The sequence below is a fragment of the Typopeltis vanoorti genome, chromosome 20, assembly GCF_054136105.1.
Source record: "Typopeltis vanoorti isolate ZY-2024b chromosome 20, IOZ_Tvanoo_1.0, whole genome shotgun sequence".
Classification (NCBI taxonomy): Eukaryota; Metazoa; Arthropoda; class Arachnida; order Uropygi; family Thelyphonidae; genus Typopeltis; species Typopeltis vanoorti.
The window spans coordinates 93,740,937-93,766,842 of NC_143568.1; the positions used below are offsets into that span (position 1 = coordinate 93,740,937).

At 33.2% G+C, this 25,906-nt stretch overlaps 1 protein-coding gene across 1 annotated transcript in view; it reads right to left on the bottom strand.

Moving 5' to 3' along the window:
* The window catches only part of LOC150095666 (two pore channel protein 1-like), a 355,100-nt gene that overhangs the window by 256,001 nt on the left and 73,193 nt on the right, over positions 1-25,906 (bottom strand). The window lies entirely within an intron of this gene.

The following is a 25,906-nucleotide window of genomic DNA, read 5'->3' on the forward strand; positions in this document are numbered from 1 at the left end:
AGATAAGAGTGAGATTACTTGTGGATGTGGTTAATATCATGAGTAAACAATTAAGATCAGCAGTGCCTAAGAATAACTCCCTTGTTGTGTCACATATGTAGACGGTATGGTGAAAAAAAATATTTTGAAATTTGCAGCTTGCTCGTGTTATTGGCATAGTGAAAATTTCCACTTAACATGAAGACATACAGTGCTCCAGAACTACTGAAATATAATGTTGAAAATCATTATATTTACAAATTTTATACATATATACAAATTTTACTTGCCCACAGTATGAACTATAATATATACAATGCTTGGAAAGAAATCAACAGACACCACAATGTGAGGAACAAACAGCCATGGAATCCACCTTAATAAGATCATACCTTGACCTCACCCAATGCTCAGTTCATCCAACAGGTGTTGAATAGGGTTGAGATCAGGACTCTGTGGAGGCCAGTCAAGTGTGGTGACATTCATATCCATAATCCATGCAGATACAGGAGCAACCTTGACACACCACATTGTCTTCCCGAAAAGGACAATGATCAGTAACATAGAAATGTCACAAAGTAGGAAGCGTTGCATTGTTCAGAATGTTCAAATACCAATTGAAGTTCAATGCTTGTGACACCACAGAGGTCCAAGGCCAAACTGGGAAAAACATTACCATACCATCATATTGCCACGTCCAAATTTTATAGTTGGAGTTATGCACTCTAGTAAGAGATGTTCACTGGGTATCTGTTATACCCACACCTATCCATCTGCTCGATAGAGGATGTAGTATGATTCGTCACTCCATAACACAGTTTTCCAAGTTTCCATGTTCCACTGTACACACTCTTTGCACCACTGAAGACAATGCTGCATGTTGATTTAGGTAATGTAGGGCTTGCATATTGCAGTCCTACCATGAAAACTCATGTTATGAGCCTTGGTTCTGAATGTTTTTGTGCAGATTCATGTTCCAGTCACTTGAAACTCCGCATTCAACGTATTGGCTGACAAATGGCATTTTTTACATATTATCCTTTCTAGCATCCTACAGTCAAGTTCCATGTGTTGTAGGTCATCCATTGTGAATAGCACTTGCAGTTGACTCCCTGTGTTGGCCTAATTTGTCAACAATTGGACCTGCAACATGAAATCCTATCACAATGCCTCTTGCAAACTCCATCAGTCCTCTTCTTGCAGCCATTTCACCCGAACACAATTGCTCTGACTTGGGAACATCATATTCCTCCAATTTATACTGGCAACAAACAAGTGACTCGTTACATAACACGATGCACCTTGCCCATGGGGTGTCTGTTGACTTCTTTCCAGGCAGCATTATATACACACATATATACCGTATATTCCGGCGTATAAGATGACTTTTCAGCATTGAAAAAAACTACTAAATTTTTTAGGTCAACTTATACGCCGGGTCAAAAAATTGATTGCTTTCCAAGAAAAAACTAGTACGTATCATACTCTGTTAAATTTATTAGCAATATACAAAAAGGGTAAATAAGTAAAAATATTTCAACTTATATCAAATTTATTTACAGAAAAAATTATTTACATGTTATATAATTATTTATTTACAAAAGAAAATAGGTAGGTAACTACATAATTAAAATTTAATTTTCACTGTCTGAATTTATGAAAAGTTCATTGTACCTCTGGTTCTGTAATTTCTTTCGGTATATCATCACATAAATAGTATTCGTTTTCTCCATCAGATTTAGCATCAATTTCGTCATCATTGTAAACAAAATCAACTTCCGAGCCATCTAATTTGTTAGATATAGCACATTTTTTAAAAGATTTTACTACTTTATCTGGTTTTATTTCATCCCATGCTTTCGCTACCCATTCACACAGTTACCAAAGATGCATGCGGCATTTGTTCTCCTTTTGTGTAACTTTTCTCTCCTTCTTGCATCCAAGCATTCCACTATTTTCTTAAACTGTCTTTAAATGGCTTGTTTATACAAACATCCAACAGTTGCACTAGTGAAGTTAACCCACTTGGAATCACTGCCATATTAGTATTATTCTCTCTTAATAAAGATTTTGTGCTCTCCGTTAAATGGGATTTGAACATATCCCACACTAAAAGACTGTTTAGTTTTTTAATGCACCTTGTCGTGTATTCCAAATATTTTTTATCCACAGCTTAACTCCTGCTTCGTCCATCCAACCATTCTCATGAACATGGACAAAAACATTTCTTGGAATTTTGATCTTTGGGATTGTTTTTCTTTCAAAAATTATCATAGGTTTTAATTTAGTACCATCAGCCATACAAGCAAGTTGTACTTGCTTGTATGGCTGAATCATGTCCAGTTGTTTTTAAAGAAATAGTTTTACTTCCTTTCAATTCTACTGTTCTATTCCCGATCATGTCAAACATAACTGGAGTTTCATCCATATTTCCAATTTGAGACAATAAATAATTTTTTTGCTTTCTTTTAGCAATTATAAATCTTTGAAAACTTAATAACTTATCATCCAAATCCTTTGGCAGCTTCTGTGCGATTTTCGTTTTTAGTCGAAGCACTAAATTTTTCCTTTCCATAAACCGGCTACACCAACTCACTGTAGCTTTGAGGTTTTCGCTGTCCTTTTAATTTGCTTTGCCCCACTTCAAAGCAAATAAACGAATATTATTTCTCGTTATATTGAGTCCATTTTGGTGATTTTCTCGAATCCGCAACATTATTTTCCAGAATAACCACTTACTTTCTTACTTAAAGTTTCGTTTTTTCTCCAATCGTGAACTAGTTTTTCGTTTACTCTGAACTGACATGCAGCAACACAGTTAGTATCTTCTTTTGCAAATTTAATCACTTTGCACTTAAAACTCGAGTCATATTTCATTCTTTTAAAAGGAGCCATTGCACTTTAGTTCGCTATTGATCAACAATAGCAAACTACACGTTTTATATTTAGTTCGCTAAATTTTTTATCAACTAGGTATTTTATATCTTTTGCTAAAACAAAGAATGGAAGGACTGAAAAGGCAGTTATGATCCTAATGGTTGATGCCTGCATAAAAATTTTACTTAAAAACTGTCATAATTTTTATTTTTAAAGAAAGTTTTCGAGTCGACTTATACATTGAGTATACTATAAAAACTCAAATAAACTCAAAAAATTCCAATATCGACTTATACGGCAGGTCAACTTTTACGCCGAAATATACATCTTTAACAGAATTTAAAACAAAGTCAAATTATATGCAATAATTTGTAAGATCTGGCATGTCTAATTTTTCCACTAGTCCACTTTTTTTTCCCCTCTCCTTCCTATGTTACATGCTACTTCTGTTCCACTGCCTGCCTTTCATGACAGGAAGAACATGTTTATTTCATTCCCTCATCGATCCAAGTACACTACGATTGAGTACTGAAGAGGAATTATGTAAACAAATACCTCCTGCGCTTTTCATCTATATGCATCTCATATAATGGATGAGTTTCTTCTCATTTGAAATATCTATTAGAAGCATCTAGAAGACTTACTACCAGAATCTGATTTTTTTTAAAGCAAATTTTCTTTAACGACATCATGTAACTAACACAAATTCTTTACATTTCATGTCATTCTGATACTGTTCTACTACTGGGCCTATGACTATGAAATTTTGAAGTAACTAAATGGTTTATGAAAGGTAGATTTATAATAGGCTGTATTAAAAAGGCACTTTAGGGTGTTTAAACATTTTACAATCTATCTTTCTTTGGAAAGCAGCAAGAAATGTGTTTTTCTCATGAGATTTCTTGACAAGTCTATGTCACATTTTTTTTTTTTTTTTTTTTTTTTTTGAAAATTGAACTAAATACCTCAAAAACCATGTAGTAATCTAGTGTGAGCAGTCCAAGTATTTTTTTATACATTATAGAATGCAAATTCATCTTCTGAGCAAGTCCACGAACTCCTTGAGTCATTTGTAGTGAAAGCATGCCTTGATTGTTGTTAGGAGATGACTCAACAGAACTCTTTTCTCTAGTGTTCAATATTTTCTAGTTCTCTACATTTACTAGTTTGCATTTCCTTTCATTTATTGTCCATAATGAAGAGTGAATTTATATAACTTATTCATAAAAATAATTCAATAAGAAAGATAATAAAGCTTTCTTTTAGAGTTACACGGTGATCAGCATTCATTTTAAAAATTTATGGAATTTACAACCGTGTTAAAAAAACTTTTTTATTATCCTGACGTTTCCTTTCTTCTTTTCTAGGATGTGGTTTGCTGTGTTGTCCACAATCTTTTCTAGGATCATCCAGATATTTTCATTTACATACCTTGAAAGTTCAGTTTTTTTCTTTTAGTAGCTGGTTTTGTGTAGCGGCAAGGTTCTTTCATAGCTTGGATCTGCTCTCTGAGAAGTGCTTTCTCCATGCGGTGGTATATTCATTGCGCTTTTGTTGAGGTGAATTTTCTCTTTAACCTGATCAATCTATCTAACCACACTCTAAACAAAGACGAAATCTCTATACTTAACAAAGGTTTAAATTTTGCTATAGAACCGAAATCGATAAATAAACTTGAATTTATGTGTAATATTGAAAGAGGCCTAAGATTCATCCCTAATAACATAGCAGAAAAAATACGTTTAGAAACTGCCAACATTTTAAATCTTAACAAAACGTTGACGATATTTTCGCGATCCAGTCCCATGGCCGCCAGACATTAGACACATTCCTTAGCCACCTAAACAAACAACACAAACACATACAATTCACAACTGAAATTGAAAAACACATCATACTTCCATTTCTGGATACAGGGACAATATATACACACAAACTCCTACCACCACCCAACACAAAAACTAGGTGTCATCAACATGCTAAAAAACAGGGCACAGACGATCTGTTCCAACGGACAGGCACTAAAAGACGAATTTAAAATTATCCTTAATACTTTCCAAAAAAAACGGATACAGCCAAAACACTATTAACAAAATTCTCTACAAAACCTCAATAAAAAACAAAGACAAACCAGACTACAGTAAAACTATATTCTAAACTATACAGCAAAATATATAGTAAAAACTAAAATATACAGTAAAACTAAACTATATATTCCCTACATTAAAGGAACATCAAGCAAAATAAACAGAGTACTATGAAAATACAACCTCAAAGCCATCTTTAAACCTCCTGCAAAATTTAAAAACTTACTCAACTCATCCAAAGACCCACTCCCTCCACTAGCCCACCCTGGAGTATACCAGATTTATTGTACCTGCAAAATACTATATACAAGAGAAACAGGATGCACAATTCCTATCAGACGAAAAGAACATAAACGACACATTAAATATAATTATGGCGAAGCTGGCCTTTCTGATCATGCCCTGAATTCCTTACACAGAATTGACTGGAAAAGCACTAGCTGTCTACATCGTACTAAAACATGGTATGAACAAAAATTCAAGGAAGCATGTGAGATTATTATCAACCACCCTAATCTGAACAATAATGATGGTCTAAAAATCCCAAACATATGGAAGGTATATATTCGACCCACGGAATGTTCCTCACTAAGAACAACTATAAACAGGACTGTAGAAAATCCAGTATCTTAAAAGCAAAAATAAGAATTGTAATACTAAAAATAGGACATCATTTTTCTGAAAGAAAACCATCTGAAAGAATGTTTATTCCTGTCATCGTAAATAGAATTTAGCTTGATGTAATTTTTTAAAAATTTTTTTTTCCCACTAGAGGTCATGCCAGTAGAATAACGTGATCAAATCATTGTTTCTTTAGCTTACAGTTAATAATGTAACTCAGCTTGTCTTGTACATTGACGTATGCTCCAGATGATGAGCTTGATGTGAAGATCGAAACGTCGTGATAACAAAAAAGTTTTTTTTAACACGGTTGTAAATTCCATAAATTTTTAAAATTAAAGACAATAAAGTTTGGAAATAACAGATAATTGTCAACGCTAGCAATGGATTTGTTTAATCTGACAATTAAACAAACTTCTCAAGGTGTAATAGCTGGTCTCCAGCTTGTATTTGCAAAATAATATGTTTTTAAAATAACACTATTAAAAAACCTCTTCCTCGTGTATTTTCAAGTATATAATTATACTATGCTAATTGATATTATGAATTGTGAAAATAAGCGCCAATTATCTACGTAACGGTTAAACAGGGTGTTGGGAGAATGACAGTTGGCAGTGAAATAAATGAAAATCATTCTTGTTAAATTAATTTTTTAAGGGTTTTTATAAGAAATAGTGATGACTTGCAAGTTATGTAAAATACAGTGTTGTTTGAGAATTTCTGACTATTTATTTCAAAATTAATTTGAGAATGCAGGACACATTTTACTTTATAACAGAGGGTGAGAGAAAAAGTGTTACCTGTTGTCATAGAATGGAATTAATTCACATTTGGGAAATGTCAGTAAGGTATCTTTGAGAGTATCTTCGTGACAATATCTTCAGAAAGCTTGAAGAAGGCTGCAGAATTACTGATATTGCTAGAGAGTTTGGACTCTCACATAGTATTGTATCCGGCCTCATGACAACATTGCAAACCAATGGAATGTATTCCAGACATTTGCTAAGAGATCATCTTCTCTCTACCACGGAACATGAAGACAGATTTTTGGTTATAACAGCAAAACATAATAGATGCACCATGGCAGGTCAGCTTGCAAGTTGGTCCCGTTGAAGCACAGGTATGTGAATACCTCGACAAACTGTGGCAAGATGTCTACAAGTGGACCAATATGCCAAAGGCCTGTAGTCTGTGTCCCTTTATCCACAGTTTATCATAGAGAACTTTTTCAGTGGTGCCATAAAAATTGGACAATACACCAATGGGCTAATGTGCTCTTTACAGATGAGAGTCATTTTAGTCTTTCCTCCAATTCTAGATGACACTTGATCTGGTGTGAAAATGGTATTGCTTACCATCATGAGAATGTTCTTGAAAGGTATACATATGACAGTACTGGGGTAATGAGTGGAGAGGCATTATGCTTAATGGACACACCGAGCTACAAGCGCTGGAAAAAGGGACTATGACTAGTGAACAATATTGCAACAAAGTTCTTCAACGTCAATTCTTCACAGCATCATGAAACAATTCTTCAACTGTTTCATGCTGCTGAAGGTGAAGAATTCATTTTTATGGATGAAAATGCCACATCACATTGTACACAAGCAGTGGAGATACTTCCAGAGACAAGGATATTAAAGAGATCAGCATGGTCCCCAGATCTCAACCCCACAGAACATGTTTGGAACACGATAGGGAGATGCACTGCTGCTCGAAATCCCCGCCAGAAAACAAACAAGGACTTATTCTTGCTTTAAAGGATGAATGGGTCAGTTTGCCCCAAGAACTCCTGAATCACTTGGTGCTAAGCATGGTATGACATTGTGAGAGATGCATCACAGTTCAGGATGGACATATTCCATACTGAGGTGCATCTCCACATAGTTTTCTGTACACACTGTACATTCATTCCTTAACTATGCCCTTAGGAAATTTGTAACTTTTGCCAAAAACATATTGTGATTTAATTTGTACAAATTTTATAACACATTTTTTGTGTAATATAATTTTGTCCACATTTGGTTGTAGTAAAGAAAATTTTTTCATATATAGATATAAATGCAGTTCATCCTTATCTTTTGGACATCAGTATATAATTCTTCATCATCTTCATCAAATTCCTGATACGTAACCTCAGGGGATGTACAGGATAATTATGATAGTACTACATGAGAAAGTTACACCGTTACTAACTTCCAATGAACAATTTTCCTCCAAATTAATATGGTTATCTGTCAAGATTACGCTATTATCAGAATCTTAAAATTCTGTCTTTTAAGGCACACTTTTTACTGTATTAATCCATCTAGATCTTGGTCTTCCTCTGGGTCTTTTTCCAGCCAACCTGGCAAAGAACACTCGTTTTGCTAATCTTTCTTCTCCCATTCTGTTTAAGTGACCATACCATCTGAGTTTAGCTCTACTAACATATTTCTGAATGCTAACAATGGCAAACTATTTCCTAATATCCTCATTCTTCATGTGATACTGCCATTGATGCCATCTGTTCACTCCACTAATCTTTCTCAGAACTCTCATATCAGAGATCTTTAGGCTTTCATCAAGCATTTTATTTCAAACCCAGCTCTCAGATCCATAAGTTAAAATTGGTTTGAACATTGTCTTGCATACAGCTAATTTAGTGTTCTGATTTTTTTTCTTTTTCAATATAAATTTATTCAGCTGACTTCCTAACATACCAGCTTTACTAATTCTGTTGTTTATTTCCATATTTAATTTACCATCTTTACTAAAAATTGTACTAAATAGCTGAAATGTTTTATTTGCTCTATAGGTTCACCATTCAGGACACAGTTGATGTTTTGAATATTTCTAACTTTTTTTTTTCATTGTTCTTTGTATTTTTATTGCTGATTTTCATACCCAATTTATTACAAGTTATTCAATTTAGTCAGGGAATCTTGCCAACTTGTACTGGATTTATTCAGAAGTATAACATCATCTGTATAAAGTAAAGAGCTAAGATTAACATCACCAAAAGTGGTATCAGATTTAATACTACTTTCCTTCAAAATTTGATGCATATTATATATATATATATAACTAACAGTTGATATTTATATAATATTAAATGTTAATATATAATAAATAACAGTGGAGATAATGTGCACCCTTGTTGCACACTTAATTTAACATCAAACCGTCTTCCTATACTTCTTTCAATTCTAACTGCTGACTTAAATAGAGTCTATGCATGGCTTGGTATAACGTTCCACAATTTGATAAGGTCATACTGGATATGTTTAGTTATATTTTAACTACAGTGCAGTAGCATAAATCCTTGATTATCTTATTACATAAAAAGGACAGCAGAGATCGTATCAATAACTATAGGCCAATCAGTTTGCTATCAAAAAATATTACAATAGATCATATCCACACTATTAACCAAGTAACAGAAAAAGGGAATGAATAGAATCTTTCTGCATATTTATAACTATAGGCCAATCAGTTTGCTATCAAAAAATATTACAATAGATCATATCCACACTATTAACCAAGTAATAGAAAAAGGAAATGAATAGAATCTTCCTGCATATTTATAACTATAGGCCAATCAGTTTGCTATCAAAAAATATTACAATAGATCATATCCACACTATTAACCAAGTAACAGAAAAAGGGAATGAATAGAATCTTCCTGCATATTTAGCATTTGTCGATTTTAGAAATAATAAACAGCTAAAAACAACAAGCCATCCCAACAAAGTATATCTGATTATTAAAAACTGTATATCAGGTTACAGGAAAATTCATCGAAAAACAGTTAATCGAAAGACAATTCATCGAAAAAGCAATTCGCCGAATAAACAATGCAATGAACGACAATTTAATGAATGTCGATTCATCGAATGACCAATTCATCGAACGACAATTTGGCGAAAATGCAATTCATCAAAAAAACAGTTCGCCGAAAATTTTTCAATGAATTCTCTCATAATTCATTGAAGTCATTTTTCTTGCAAAGTATTGTTTAAAAATGTTCAGTAACAATACGGAACGTTACTCATGATACAGACACCATATGGAAGTGGTCATTGAAATGTAATAATTATTTTCTTGCATTTTAGAACATTTAATGTAAGTGTACATACTGCTTCATTGTGCAGATAGTGATTTATCTGTAGAGAAGACATTTCGTTCTACCAAATTTTGTCAAATCAAACACTAATAGGAAATGAGATCAGATGATTAACCTATGATAATATAGAAAATACATGGAATCAAGTTTAAAAAATTATTATAAATACTGCACGAAACATACTTAGAATAACAGCAAGACCAAATCATGAATGGATAACCCCTGAAATTTTAAATACTTTAGAAGAAAAAAGAGCAGCAAAGCATATATTAAATATAAAAAATACAGAAGAAAATAAACAACATTATAAGAACCTTAAAAACAAAATAGATAAAATGTGCATATCTGCCAAAAATGATTGGTTGGAGAAAAAAGCAAAACTGTGTGAAGAAGCTAATAAAAGAAATGACAATAAAACTGTATATAAAATTATAAACTCTCGAGGGGACCCTGTAACTCCTAGAGAGCGCGTCCCCTGGGTGGCGGATAGGGGAGCCCACCATGTGTGTGTGTGCATGCACGTGCGTGCGTGTGTGTATATATATATGGTGTGTGTGTGTATATATATGGTGGGGTGGTCCGAATATACTGAATAAGGACTCGTGGATCAACAGGGCCATAAGGGGCAATCATCTTGATTGTAAGGGACGTGACACTCCCATGGAGCCCTAGCTGGATCTATCCTCTCCTTCTTCTACTTTGAGGAAGATCCACTTACTTTAATCTTTCCTATAAGGCCTTATCAGCCAACTCTTCTTATTTTATGACCTTTATGCTATTAGAGTACTCGAGGGCCATGGGGTCTTTTCATTTCTGGCCTTACAACTATGCCCTCTCTATAAACCTTACTATAATTCTTCTATAATCTACTCTTTCCCCTTCAATATACCCTATTCCTCCTATGGGTTTAAATTCGGAAGAAGGCTAGTTCAGAAGCCTTAAGGTAGCAGCCCTACTACTGAACTATTCCATCGTCAGGCTAGTCCCCCTGACACGGAGAACATAATTCTACTTGTAAGCTGACAGAAAAAGATAATCGGATTGAATCTATGGGAAACGACCCTGGAATGGAAAAGGGAAAACGAAAATGGAAACGACAAAATATTACACAAAGCAAACTGGAATGTAAGAGGAATAGCATATAAAGAAATAGAATTAGACCAGTTATTAAATGAAAGAAACTTTAAAATAGCAGTAATCACTGAAACAAAAAAGAAATTAAAAGGAACTATGAGAACCGAAAATTTTAATATGATATACAGTGGGGTCGACAGAGACCAAAGAGCACGAGCAGGAGTCATGATTTGGATTCATAACTCCCTTTCAAAACAGCTAAAACATTATAAATTATGGAATGAAAGAATAATAGAAGCTAGAATAAAAATAGATAGAGGCTATTTAACAATAATTGGTTTATATGCCCCAGAAGAAGGAAAAGAATAGGATAATATTGATTTTTATAATCAGCTACAAAACATATATAATAAAATAAATAAAAATGATTACATAATTTTAGCAGGAGACTTAAATGCAAGAATTGGAAACACGAAAATTAATAATAATATAGGAATACATGGAGAACACACTCTAAACAGGAATGGTAAAAAATTGATTGACTTTGTAGTTTATAATAACCTTAAAAATAATGAATTCCTTCTATAAACATAAAGACATACATAAATATACTGGGGCAGCAAGAGGATGGAAATCAATATTAGATTACTTCATATTAAATGAAAAGACATCAAAATTTTCTCTACATGTTAGAGTTCACAGAGGATATGAAATAAGCAGTGATCACTTCCTTGTTAAAATAAAATTAAGATTACCACCTAAATGACTACAAGTAACAAGAACAGAAAGAAAATTTGAAACATTTGTTTATAAAACTAGACTAATGAATGACACAAATGTACAATGGCTATACGAACAAAGAATTAACCAATATCTAGATTAAAATAAAAGAAAATGAAGAAATAGAAATAGAATGGCTTAATATAAAAACGATACTAAATGCAGCAGCAAATGAAAGCTTAGGAAAGACCAAAAAATTCAATAAAAGAAAAAAACTGAAGATCTGGGATGATACAATCAAAGAAATAATCAAAAAGAAAAATGAAGCCTATCACAAGTGGTTAAGCAGTAAAAGATTAGAAGATGAAAAAGAATATAAAAAGAATAAGAGCCATAGCTAAAAGAGAAGTCAGAAAAAGACATAGAGAATCATGGAATAAATTTGTTTCTAATTTAGAACATGATTTATATAAAATAAGACCCAATGTATATAAGATTTTGAAACACCTAAATGCAGATACCAAAGAAAACATAAAATTAAACACTGAACTAAAATTAGAAGAATTTCTAAATTACTACACAGAACTGTGGACAGACAAATATTTTAAAAAAGACAAATGGCAAACAATTAACGAAAATGAAAAGGAAATAACTAAAGAAAAATTAAAAATCAGCATGAAAGAAACAAGAAATGGAAAATCACCTGGAGAAGATAAGCTAGATTCAGAACTATATAAATACGCAGGAACAAGATTCAAAGAAAGACTCTTATTATTTTTAAATAAAATTTACTCAACTGTTATCCCCCCAATAGAATGGAAAAAAGCAATTGTGATTCCTATCTTTAAAAAAGGTAATAGAGATGACCCTAAAAACTATAGAGGTATCAGTATACTAAATTCCTGTTACAAAATATATAGCAGAATCTTAAATAACAAACTAATGAAATATTCTGAAAACTTTATTCTAGAAGTACAGAATGGATTTAGAAAAGGACGATCATATATAGACACAGCCTTCTGCTTAAAATTAATAATAGAGAAAAGAAGAGAATACAATTTAGAAACACATATTGCATTTATTGACTTTGAAAAAGTTAAAAGAAACATATTATTTAACATATTAAAAGAAAGACAAATACCAAATAATATCCTAAAAGCTATCACAAGTATATATGAAAATAATCAAATACAAATAAGATTAAATCATGAGCTATCATATACGAGAGAGAGATTAACTAAGGGGTCTGACAGGGATGTCCCCCTCTCAGCAACTCTTTTTAATATCTACTTCAATGGAATAAAAATTTACATCAAGGAATTAAACTTTCTCCTACAGTTAACTTAAACACTCTCCTCTTTGCCAATGACCAAATAATAATTACAAATTCTGAAGATAACTTACAGAAAGCTATTTTAGATCTAAATGAGATATCCAAAGATTATGGTATGATAATATCAACAGAAAAATCAAAAACTATGGCCTTTAAAGGACAAGATCCAGCAAGAACTAAAATAGTAATGGATAACAAGATCTTAGAACAGGTGAATTCATTTAACTACGTAGGATGTATGATCACCTATGAAAATGAAAAAGATATAAACGTAAAAATTGCAAAATATTTAAATATAACAGGTGTAATTAACTCCATATTTAAACCAAACCTAGTTCAAAAACAAACCAGGCTAAAAGTATACAATACATTAGCCCTACCAGTCTTAATGTATGGAAGCGAAATCTGGACAATAAAACAGAAGGACAAACAAAGATTAACAACAGCAGAAATGAAGTTTATGAGAAAAACTGCAAAGTATACCCTATTTGATCACAAAAGAAACGAAGATATTATGAAAGAATTAAACCAAGAACCAGTAATAGAAACAATTAAAAAATATAAACATAAATGGATGGAACACGTTCAAAGAATGAAAACAGAAAGATTACCAAAACAAGCCTTAAAGTACAAGCCATTAGGAAAAAGAAAACCAGGACGTCCTCTTAAACGATTCAACGATGACTTCTAAGGCCGGAACAGGCCATGCCAGGCCTAAATCCTTGATACGCATGATGATGATGATGATAAAATTATAAAAGAATTAACTAAGATATATAAAGATAAACCACTAACAATGAAAGATAAAAACAATCTAGAAACTGGATCAATGCAAAATATTAAAATAATCTGGAAAGACTACCACCAAACATCATTTCAGAAAGAACATGAGGAGGAAAGTATAACAGAAGAGATGATATATGAAAAGGAACCACCCATAACTGCAGCAGAAATTATAAAGGCAATAAACCAAATGAAACTATCGAAAGCTATGGGCAAAGATGAAATATCTATAGAACTATGGAAATATGGTGGCAAGGCAGCCATAACTTCTTAATGAAATTATTTAACCAAATTCTTTATACTGGATCCCAACTGACTGGAAAACAGGAGTTATTATACCAATTCATAAAAAAGAGACAAAAGAATATGTGAAAATTACAGACCCATAACACTCTTAAGTCATAGCTATAAATTATTCATCCGAATTATTCAAAAGAGAACACAGGTGCTTACAGAAAAAAATCATAGAAGAAAATCAAGCAGGAGTCAGGTCACATAGATCCACTATAGACCTCATCTTTACCATTAATAATATATCAGAAATATATTGGGAATACAACCTGCCCATATACTGTTGCCTTATAGATTTCAAGCAAGCCTTTGATTCAGTTAATAGAAACAAACTGATCACCATTTAAAAAAAAAAAAAAGAATGGATTCAGATATTTTAACGTTTATTACAAATTATTATGGAGACACTAAAGCCTTTGTTAAAACGAACAATATTAAAACTAAGGATTTCAAAGTTGAGAAAGGTGTAATGCAGGGTTGCCCTCTTTCACCTGAACTTTTTATCATCTTCCTAGAAGTCTGTAAAACCATAGCTGATGAACCAGGTGTAAAAATCAATGGCATAACATTAATCACATCAAATATGCTGATGATGATATCATTATCCTAGCAGATTCTAAACCACAGTTAGAAAAAACTATTAATATCTTAAATGACTCCTATAAAACTTATGGTATGAAAATAAAGCTTCATAAAACAAAATAATGAAGATAGGTAGAGAAGAAGAATATATTTCTATAAATCTTGAAAATCATCTGTTGGAACAAGCTAATAAACATATTTATCTACTATATTATCACGGTGTTGTACCACTTTACCCCAGTCCTGAAGATACTTTCAGGTGCAAACTTTGTTTGCTCACACTTGGATAAAGGATTAAACTAAATTTATTAAAGGAAACACTTATCGGACAAGAAAGACAATAAGAATCCATATTGTTCTATAATTATCCTTTAGTAAAGTAGCATGCTATACCAACAATCATTATATTGAGGAGGATGAGAGAAAATAGTATTAATCATTAATATTACTACTACTACTAATAATAATAAATTGATTCTTTGATGTAAATATTTTTCACAATATAATAATAAAATATACAAGAATTCAGAGTAAAAATATTCGAAAACTTGAAAAAAAAATCATTCCTGAAGATTTTTCAATCATGTTTCACTTATTTACTCCTGTTTCTGATATTCCTCAACGACAAGAGTGACACATGCACTTATCTCCAGAATAACCTTGAAAGCAATTAATTGCAGTTAATAAGGGGAGGATTAGGCTAAGAATACTGATGAGTATATGTGTGGGTATATTTCTGGGTTTTGAGGATGTGATCGGTGCAGTTTGTTATAAAAAAAAAATTTTTAAAAAGGTTAAAATATTCTCTAGGAAAAAAATAAAATAGGAATGATGAATAAAGAGTCGTAAAAAAACAAACCTTTGAAGCATACTCATCTGTTGTTATATTTAGATGAGCAGTGGTTGGAAGTCTTATTCGACTTCTGAAGGATGCCGGTGGTCGGTGGACCACAGTTAGAAAACACAGTGCTAAAGGAAAATGGAATTGGGTTGAGTTGTTTTGAATTGAGGCCGAAGCAACTGGCCTTAAATCAGTGTGTGTTTTCCTATTCGGTTTGCTTATTTTTCGGCAAGGAAAACCCAAGTTTCAGGGAAGAAAAAACCTTCCATCCTCATATGATGGAAGGCAGGCTACCTCTATGCTATACCCGGTACCGTCGACAGGGTGTAGCATAGAGGCAGCCTGCCTCACGGCGCGGCTTAATAAGGGCACTTATTCAGCCACATTGTGATAGGTGCCGTCGCTATGCTAACAATTCCTGTTAGCGTAGCAAGTGCGGAAAGAAGTTCTTCCAAGCTTAAACTGATTAAAAATTATTTGCGAACAGCAATGACCCAAGAAAGATTGGTTGGTCAAACAACTATATTGATAGAGGTGGACATAGCTTATAATTTAAATTTAGAAGAGCTTATAAACAGCTTCATTCTGCGATATCCCCGTAAGGCAAACATTTAATTAATATTATTATGTAATCGTTTTGCATTAATGTTTCTCTTGTAATAAAAACAAAATAGTAATTGGAGATCTTCTTATATTTTTGTCTTATAATCCATCAGGAGTGATGTTTAATTGTTTGCCTCAGGGCATGATCTAATCTGGCGATGGCCTTGAACACCTCTCAGGTGTACAAGTAATTGAGGAAGGGCTGTTGCTCTACAACTCACCATCTCCACCACTTCATCCGCCAAAAAACGCAGAATGCCATGTACTTATTTTTGTCTGTATCCGGGACGAAAAACTCGAGTTTCCATGAGGAAAAACTCTGCAGCCACAGTATGAGATGGACTAACTCAGCTTTAGTTGAAAAAGCTCATAAAGTTCCTCTATCATGACGAGAATCGAACTCAGATAATTTCCTATCGAAAAGCGCAATTCCGCCATGTGTATATGCATAATACCTAGAAGAGAGTCCTCCGTTTTTACTACTGTGAAGTTATATCATAAAATCCATTTACTCACTGATAATTTTGTTTATACTTCTGCTTCTTTGACAATCAAAAATTAATACTGTTTGTTTTTAGAGAAATGAAACTTCTAATAAAAACATTCGAGATTATTTAGTGTTTTTTTAGTAATTTGCTAATAGTTAGGATTCTATGACAACTAATTTAATTCATAACAGTGTTCTCGGACCTTCCTTGTCAGCAACAGCATCTGGGTGGAAATTCAGACATTCACATAATGAATGGTGTATAAGTAGTATATGTAAATGTGGGAAAGAAAAGTGAAACGTTCATTGCTAATAAGTAAATAACACCTGTGTAATGTAATGGAAGAAAAATCATGAGTTTTCTGATAAAAGATTTCAAAAACTATATTTTCCCCACTTCTGAATAACGATGATTTGGTGATAATATAGTGCAGTCAACAGTAACAAAATTTCACAAAAAGCGGTTGTCTTTTTGTGAAACTGACTTAGATTTACTTCTCGATGTACTGTATTTGTTTGAATGCAAGCACAAGCACCGTGAATTTTGGCAAACACGATCGTTAAGTGCGAAGTACAAGCATTCAGAAATGTATCGGTGGTAATTGATGCAATTTTCCTAGAAGTTGTGCCAATGTTAATTACAGTTTACTTATATTAAATTCAAACTTTTACAAGAAAACATTGTCCATTCCATCAAACAGTTAAATTTTAAAAGCTGAATATTGGAATTGTTTTTACTCATTCCATGTTTTGAAATGTGTGCTTCTATCACTTTCAGTCAAGCGACTAATTATATATTATGTAAGACATTCGTTTGGCACATTGGATTTACTCTACCACCACTACCTCCCAGGGTTCTCCCCGTACAAACAATGTAGACATCTTGTACTTGTAATTCACATCTGAACTACAATCGTTCTTGAAGATAATAAACAATGTATGCTGCCATTTGCTTTTACAGAATGCAAAGTGGGGGATATAATGTTTATTCTCATTATTTCCAGTAGCCGTAGTGTTATTCTCTTTGCTTCTAAGTTCTTAGCGGTACACTTCTGCTACGTAAACTGAATGTACGTATTCGAATTACTTATCTGTTCGCAGTTTTTGCTTTCTTGAAATTGAGGTTTTTTTTTTTTTTAAATTCCTTATTATGTTACTTTTAAGTCAAATTAATTCTTGTTCTTCTTCGCATCATGGATTTTGGGGCCGATTCGTCTTTTCCGGGCCCACCCATGTAATCACTTTCTTTGTCTTCCCATTCTTCTCCTTTTTTTTTTTTAAATTTATTTTATATCCATATAGTATTTTTGGCAGTCTACTATTGTCCATTCGATTTATATGTTCTAATAATTTTTGTTTATATTTACTTATATAGAACTTAATTGATTTTATATTCAGAGATTGAAAATTTTCTTCATTTGTTTTATGGTCTCACTTGGTATATCCAGCTCTTTTCCTGAGAAATTTCATTTGCGTCTTTGAATCCGATTTTCATTCTTCTTTTATATGGTCTATGTTTCACTTCCATGTAATAAACTTGGCTTAGATAGAACATGATATACCGTAGTCTGATTATGAAGTGTTTTTATCTCAAGGATGGCTTATAAAATATATTAATCAATATGCCATCTACTTTACTGAAATGTCTATTTCTTTATTTTCATTCGCATCTCCCAGGTATCTGCAAGTATTCACTTGCTCTAATATTTTCTTATCTATCACTATTTTAGTTCTTATTATTGGGTTTGCGTCTTTGAAAGCCATTATTTTTGTCTTTACTTGGATATTCCCATATAATACTGTTCTGAAATTTAATTTAATGTTCATACTGAAAATTCTATAGATCATCTTCTGATGTAGCTAATACAATTTGATTCTTTGAAGTTATTAGCCTCTATATACAAGTAGCTCAGACGTGAATATATTTCACGTGCAAAACTTTGTGTTGCTTACTTGGGAAAAGGATTAAAACCAAGTATAAAATTTCTTGGTATCTTGAATGTATAATAAATCCATGGTAAAAAAACTTTCTACATCTTTCTCTCATCCAGAGATTTTTTATTAATAAGATCAAGCACCTTTTGTCTACTTGTGTATGAGATATATATGACTTCTGCATTACTTCAACCTTGGTATGTCTCCTGGGTCTGGCTCCCACTGATGTGCTTTTGTGCAGAAGTGGTCCCTTTCCTTGAGGTATGAGAGACTCTGCTTTGGGTAGGTTTTTGCCTGTCTCTGAGTGGGGCCACTGCTGAGATTATGGCTCTGTCAGGTGGGGTGAGCCTGCCGCTGGACAGAGCCAATGCTGAGTAGTTTTTCTTGGTGACTGGGTGAGCCTGTCACTGAGTGGAACAATGCTGAGTTGGAAGATCCTTCAGTCACTCGTGGTCTGGGGGATTGCCTAATTTTTAGAGCGGTCTTTACTTAAATACTCCTCAATAAAAGTCGAAATCAGTTGGTAGCTTGATTTCAGGGGAGCAGAGTTTTTGTTCTCTTAAGGTTTTTGCCTTGGAGAGCTTTGAGCATCCACAGATTTGGATCCATTGGGGGTTGGCCTGTATTAGGGTTTTCTTGGCTGATGCTTTTCCCTGGAATATGAGCTGTCCTGCTTGGTGGTAGGGTGAGCCTGTCACTGAGCAGAGGCACCGCAGAGTTAAATCATCATTCAGGTCGCTTAAACAGAAAAACCGGTCTGAATGATGACCCTTTCCATTATGTATGCCCGAAAGGGGGTGTGCTTTGCATTATGAGATACATACTAAGGCGAGTGATATGAAGTCATTAGCCTCTCTATACCAGTAGCTCAGACGTGAATATATTTCATGTGCAAAACTTTGTTTTGCTTACTTGGGAAAATGATTAAAAACCAAGTATGGGGGTGACGTTGTTGCTCGCATCCATAGAGATCCTTAAGCTATATGTGTCCCCTGGGTGGTGCTAAATGAGAAACAGCAATAGGTAGCCAGTCCATCAAAAGGATCTCCTGGGCAAATTCATGATGTCTGCTGAATATATAAACCGAATATAAAATTTCTTGGTGTCTTTAACATATAATAAACCCATGGTAAAAAAAACTTTCTATATATATTAAAAAGCAGGGGTGATAGGATACATTCTTGTCGTACTCCTCTTGATATGTCTTTTTATTCTGATATTTGTTCTAATTTGACTGCTATTCTATTTCCTGTGTATATTTCGTGAATAAGCTGTAAGAGCTTTTTAATACACTTAGATTGGCAACATCTCAAATAGGTTTCTCTATTAATTTTCTCGAAAAGTTTTTCATAATCAATGAAGGCTACGTCTGTGTTTCGTTTACAAATTTTCTCTTCGCTTTTCAATTAAGGTTTTTAGAGCGAAAATTGAGTCTGTGCAAGATCGGTCTTCTGGAATCCATTCTGTTATTCCGGTAGTTTGATCTCTACAATACTGGTTAGCTTCACTTTTAATATTCCACCATATAGCAGAATAATTCTACCGTAATTATAGCAGTCATCTTTACTTCCCTTTTTTTTTTAATAAACGGAATAACCAGTGTTTTTCTCTAAGAGTTTGGAGTTTTGTAGTTGCAAACAAACTACGGTACACGTTGTATATAATGCATCACATTAAATGCATAGTATCTCATAATTTTTACAGACTATCTAATGCACCGGTATATATAAGAATTCGATAGAGAATTTGCTGGGAATGATGAGCATAAAAATATCCTTGACAAATTACAACATCTACACAACACAACATTAAAAAAAATCTGTATTTTTAATATTAATGCAGTTAACAACCTAATTTAATCTTCCTTGGCATCCAGCATATAAAAATATACCTTTATAGCATACTGATCTTCTTACATTGAAATAAACATTGGATTAGCCTTGTTGGGCCAGCACTGGACCCTCAGGCAAGATTATCTACTATTCCAGATACCTGAGGCACAAAAAAGTATTCTGCAGTGCCATTTCACATTCCCAGCATCAAGAATATTTCTGAGCTCTTAAAGGAGAGCTCAGAAATAAAAATCGAGATCATTTAAAAGAGAGGATTAAGATTATTTCATGAATCAATAAAATAAATGACGCTGAAACATTGTTTACTTTTATCTAGATAAATACTAATAGAGTTCAGAGTAGTTTCCTAATTGTCCATTTAAATATATCAGTGGCATCGAGTTCCCACTTAGGTTGAGTGTGCTGTCGTGTGGCTTATACAAACCGCGCTACAAAATTCCCGCCATTTAGACAGTGTGATTGAATTTTTATCAATGTATCGATGTATGGAGTTTTGTAGTTGCAAAAAACTAAGGTACACATTGTATACTTTAGTTTGTTTGCAACAAACTAAGGTATACAATGTATACCTTATATAATTGTAGAATAACTTTGATAACTTTAACTTTTCAATTAACTGTAGCCAAATCTGCATGGAATGGGGGTCAATGTGTTTGTTTGAAGATATATTATGAGTTATGCTATATTATATTATGTTATCGTATTTATAATATAAGTAATATAAAATACAATATCTCATTAGTTAATTTCGCTTCGTTTTCTAAGAATTTTCTTTTGTTTACTGAGACTCAGTATACATTTTACACAATAATAGGATACATAATGCCCGATCATTATAGGAATTATCTGCACTTTCAGGAATGCTACCATGCATTATTTTATTTTTAGTGTCAGAGGCTGTTCTGTGTTTTCAATAATGGAAGATAGCTCACACATGTTAATATTTTGTTGTATATCAATAACTTCTGATAATACACAGAAGTATTAATTTTTATTCAGGAATAGATAAATTTTTACTACTTCTGTTTTGTCCGAAGACTACAATGAAAATGTCCATATACTATTAAAGAAACTTTCCAACTTCAACAGATGCTATAGTACACAAGCCAGAAAAAAAGGTGGCTTTGTTTAACACTAAATACAGTAAAATGAACATTTGTGTACTATATTTAGGAACAATTAGTGTGATTAGAGACAACTCGAACGACACACTAAATGGAAAAACACTCTGCTCCCCCAGAATATCCTGCATGCACACAAAAAGAACATATTTATTGTAGCAATAAGCACAGCTAACTAAAGGCATTTGCCCTAACATATGGTTTCAATTTTCATTGGCAGCTGAAAATTGTGTAACAGCTGTTTATAATAATCATTGGATACAGCAAGTGCTCAATTTATGAAAAGCAAATTAGTTTGAATAGCATTTCAGATACTCAATGTCATCCAGATACTTAAATGTTAATTTTAGATATAAAATTCTCCCAAAAATAGTTGCAACTAATATACTGAAAAACTTTGAGAAAATGCGACCGCTAGATGCGGAAACCGCATACATCCGCTAAAAGATAGTACTCACCAGGGAAAAAAGTAACAGCAGACACCCAGGTGCGAACGTGACGTGTCAATATAATTTTAAACACAGAAAGTTTACACTTTGTGATGAGATCAGATTATCAATGGCAAATACTAGAGTGAGACAAGGATAATTGGAATTTTTTAATACGATTTTTAAATACAGCCATATAATATGCACAGAAATTGGAAAAAGTAATCACTTGGGGAAATTATTATTTTTCCGGATTGAAAAATAATAATTTCTGCCAAGAAGGGCTGAAAGAATTTGTTTTACTTATTTATACACATTCCAATGTCCTGTTTTTCCTTAGGAATTGTGTCAGCGCATCATTATAAAATGAAGTTTTTTACTTCAGTTCCAATTCCAATGTATTTTTCAATAGCGATTAAACTTAGGCAGCACAGCCTTTCCTGTGTTTGTGTTCCTCTATAACATATGTATTCTCTTCATCAGTGGCACACCCAGAAGGGGGGGGGGGGACCAGGGGGCTCTTTCCCCCCAAAGAAAAAGAAAAAAAAAACACTAGAAACTTTTCCAAAAATCTTTTCCTAATTAAAATTCGTTTTTTAAAAATTTATGTTGTGTCATGTCTTCTATTTCTATACCACTTATGAATTAGCGATCATTGCAAATGCTCAGTCATAGGTAGTATGTGATGCATAGTGTGTATTCTCAATCGTCTACTCAACTCACCCCCCCCTCCCAAGATTAAATCCTGAGTGCACTACTGTGTGAATATATGTAAATGTAAAAAGAAAAAATATTATGAGAATTTCTTTATTGTATAACAAAATATCAAGATTCAGATTTTTCCAAATACATTGAATTTAAAAAAAGAAAAAATGAAATATTTTGCAGTAAATACATTTAAATCTTTCAAAACCTGATATAGGTCATCTGTGACAGATTTATGGCTTTGTTAAGCCGTATTCCCAGCAGTGTTTTTACACAGCACGTCACTGGCATTGGGAATTTGCCAAAGGAGCCAGAGACATGCTGTGTTACCAAGTGTGTTACATTGCAACTGTCTAACTATATATATTACGAATAGTTACAAATTTGTCTAGAGAGATAAAAGTCTAGCTAGCTGCCAAGTGTTCCACACACTCAGATAATCTAATATCGCAACTACTGGAATGATTCATTCCAAACGAGTGGTAACCTCAGCTGTGCGGTGTAATGTTATTAATGGGTGAAGAGAATGGGAGGTGGGGGTAGTGGTTAACAGTTTGCTAAATCCAACTATGAAACGCAGTCGTTTTAATACAGTATCATAGGTTTCAGAAATTAACTCTGCTATACATAGAAGTGACCGGTAATAAACATTGATTATACAGACAAAGCTTACGAGAATACAATCTTCGGCATTGATCAGTTATTTTAGCTTCCTCTACTCAAAATAATACTTAAAATAACTTGAGAGCTTTTGGGGATTGCATTTTCGTAAGCTCTCAGGTCAAATTTAGAAAACTTTCATAATTTCTACAAATATTCATTTTGAACTCAAGTTGTATCTTTAATATCCACTATTTCTATGTAATTTATTATACAATTTCTTGGCTTGTGACATTTTTCATTTACCTTCTAAAAAAGTGCCATAATTCTAAATCTTTCTTTTTTTTTTTATCCCGCCATATGATAAATCATATGGATTCATTCAAATGTTCAACAATCCGGAGCAATCTGTGCCCATTTCAGCTGCACAAAAAAAAAAAAAAAAAAAAAAAAAAAAAAAAAAAAAAAAAACTATTTCCCTATAGTGATTATAGTATGCTCAGAGATTCGAGACCCTTCAACACTTCTGCACATGTCACAAAAAGGAGAATCCATTCCGATAATAGAGTAATCAATCAGTTCTGGGATGAGTTGTTTATTATTACACATCGGAAAATTAACTTCTCTTTTATGATCATTGTAGTTTTTAAAGTGGTAGCTATTTTGCTTGTATAACAGTTGGAAAATTTTGTCTATAAAGCAAGTGATTTTGCGTGTTGGCTACCAATTCGTACGTCCTTCATTTCTTTTTCCCCTTCAGCATGAATCGACTATTCTTTGCACCAAGCCAAGCGAAGCGCTCTACAAAGTGTGGGCATACTATACTGTGAAAAACTTGCATGTTTCTCTTTATTAATGTAGTGCATCCATCGGCATGATCATTGGGGCTTTTGAAAAATTCATAGCTATGCGCCTTCTTTCAGTGTCTCATTTTCAATACAATATCGTGTTAGCACCCTTCTGACACCAGCCCAACCATTGCGTTCCTACCTCTGCATAATGATATATCTCTTAGCCTTAATGGGAAAACGTTTCTATTATAATAGTTGAAGTTTTTCATGGTAGTACGTTGATATAATACAAGTTAATGAAATAATTTTGTTACGAAGGATGAACATTGATTTATTTGCCAAGCAAGTTTCGTTTACGGTAGCTTCACTTTAGTTATTATTAAATTAGAACTTTGTTTGAAAAAAGAAATTGACAAACAACACTGCTTAAGTCAGCATGGTGAATACATTGCAGCAAAATGAATAATCAGGGTGAAGAAAGTTTGGTTTTACAATCTGAAGTGCCATGGTGTTTTTATAAAAGTGGAATACACAAAAAAACATTTACTTATGCCAAGAGCATGGTGTGAGGAATAAAAAAAAAGAAGACCATGTAATTGCTTGATGTGATAGCCAGAAAAAAAAAAACATTACAGAAATAAAGTGAACAGGAAGTCAGATAGCTCTAATGTAACAACTGCCGATACTACTGTGATTCATTTACCATAACTCATCATTTAGTTACTTTTAAAATTATTGTGAATTTTCATTTTTTCCTCTAACTCTTTACAACAGCAGAGTGGACACGATCATCTGCTTACTGCACATACATACAAAGTCATCATCATCAAATTCCTGACATGCACCCTCAAGGGGGTACAGGATATGATAGTACTACATGAAAAATTTACATCATTACTAACTTCCTATCTACAATTTTCCTCCAAATCAGTCTGTTACTTGTCAAGATTTCAACATTATCAGATCTTATATTTCTATCGTCTAAGGCACTTTGTACCATATCAATATGGTACAAAGTGCCTTAGACCACCTATATTTTGGTCTTCCTCTGGGTCGTTTTGCTGCCAACTTGGCAGAGAACATTTGTTTTGCTAATCTTTCTTTGTCCATTCTGTTTAAGTGACCATACTACCCTGAGATTAGCTCTGCTAACACATTCCTGGATGCTGACAATGTCAAGTTCTTTCCTAATATCCTCGTTTTTAATATGATATAGCCATTGATGCCATCTGTTCATGCCACTTATCTTTCTCAGGAATCTCATATCTGCGGTTTCTAGTCTTTGGTCATGTGTTTTACTTCTGACCCAGCTCTCAGATCCATAAGTTAAAACTGGTTTGAACACTGTCTTGTATACAGCTAATTTAGTGTTTCGACTAATTTCTCTCTTATTCCATATGAATTTATTCGATTGACTTCCTACCATACCAACTTTGTTGATTCTGTTGTCTATTTCCATATTTAATTTAACATCTTCACTAAAAATTGTGCCTAAGTAGCTGAAATGTTTTACTTGTTCCACAGGTTCCCTTTTCACAACACAGTTGACATTTTTAACAATTCTACCTATTTTCATTGTCTTTGTCTTTTTAATGCTGACCTTCATACCATATCTATTACAACAGTTATTCAATTTAGTCAGGGAATCTTGCAAATTTGTAGCGGATTTATTTAGAAGTATAACATCGTCCACATAAAGCAAGAGCTGACATTAACATCTCCAATTCTGATATCATGTTTAATACCACTTTCCTTCATAATGTGTTCCATATAGATAATGAATAACACAGGGGGATAATGTACATCCTTGTCTCACACCAGATTTAACATTAAACCATCTTCCTGTGCTTCCTTCAATTCTAAGTATTGCTTGATAACTGTAGTGTATTAAATAGCTTCTCTCTTGGCACCTTGTCATATGCCTTTTCCAGAGTGACAAAACTTAAATACAGATCTTTGTTATATTCCCATGCTTTCTCAACTATTTGTCGTAAAGCGAAGCTCTGATCCTGACAGCCTGTATTTGGCCTAAATCCAGCTTGTCCTGCACCAAAATTTTTCTTCCACAATTCTTCTCAACCGTTTTTCAA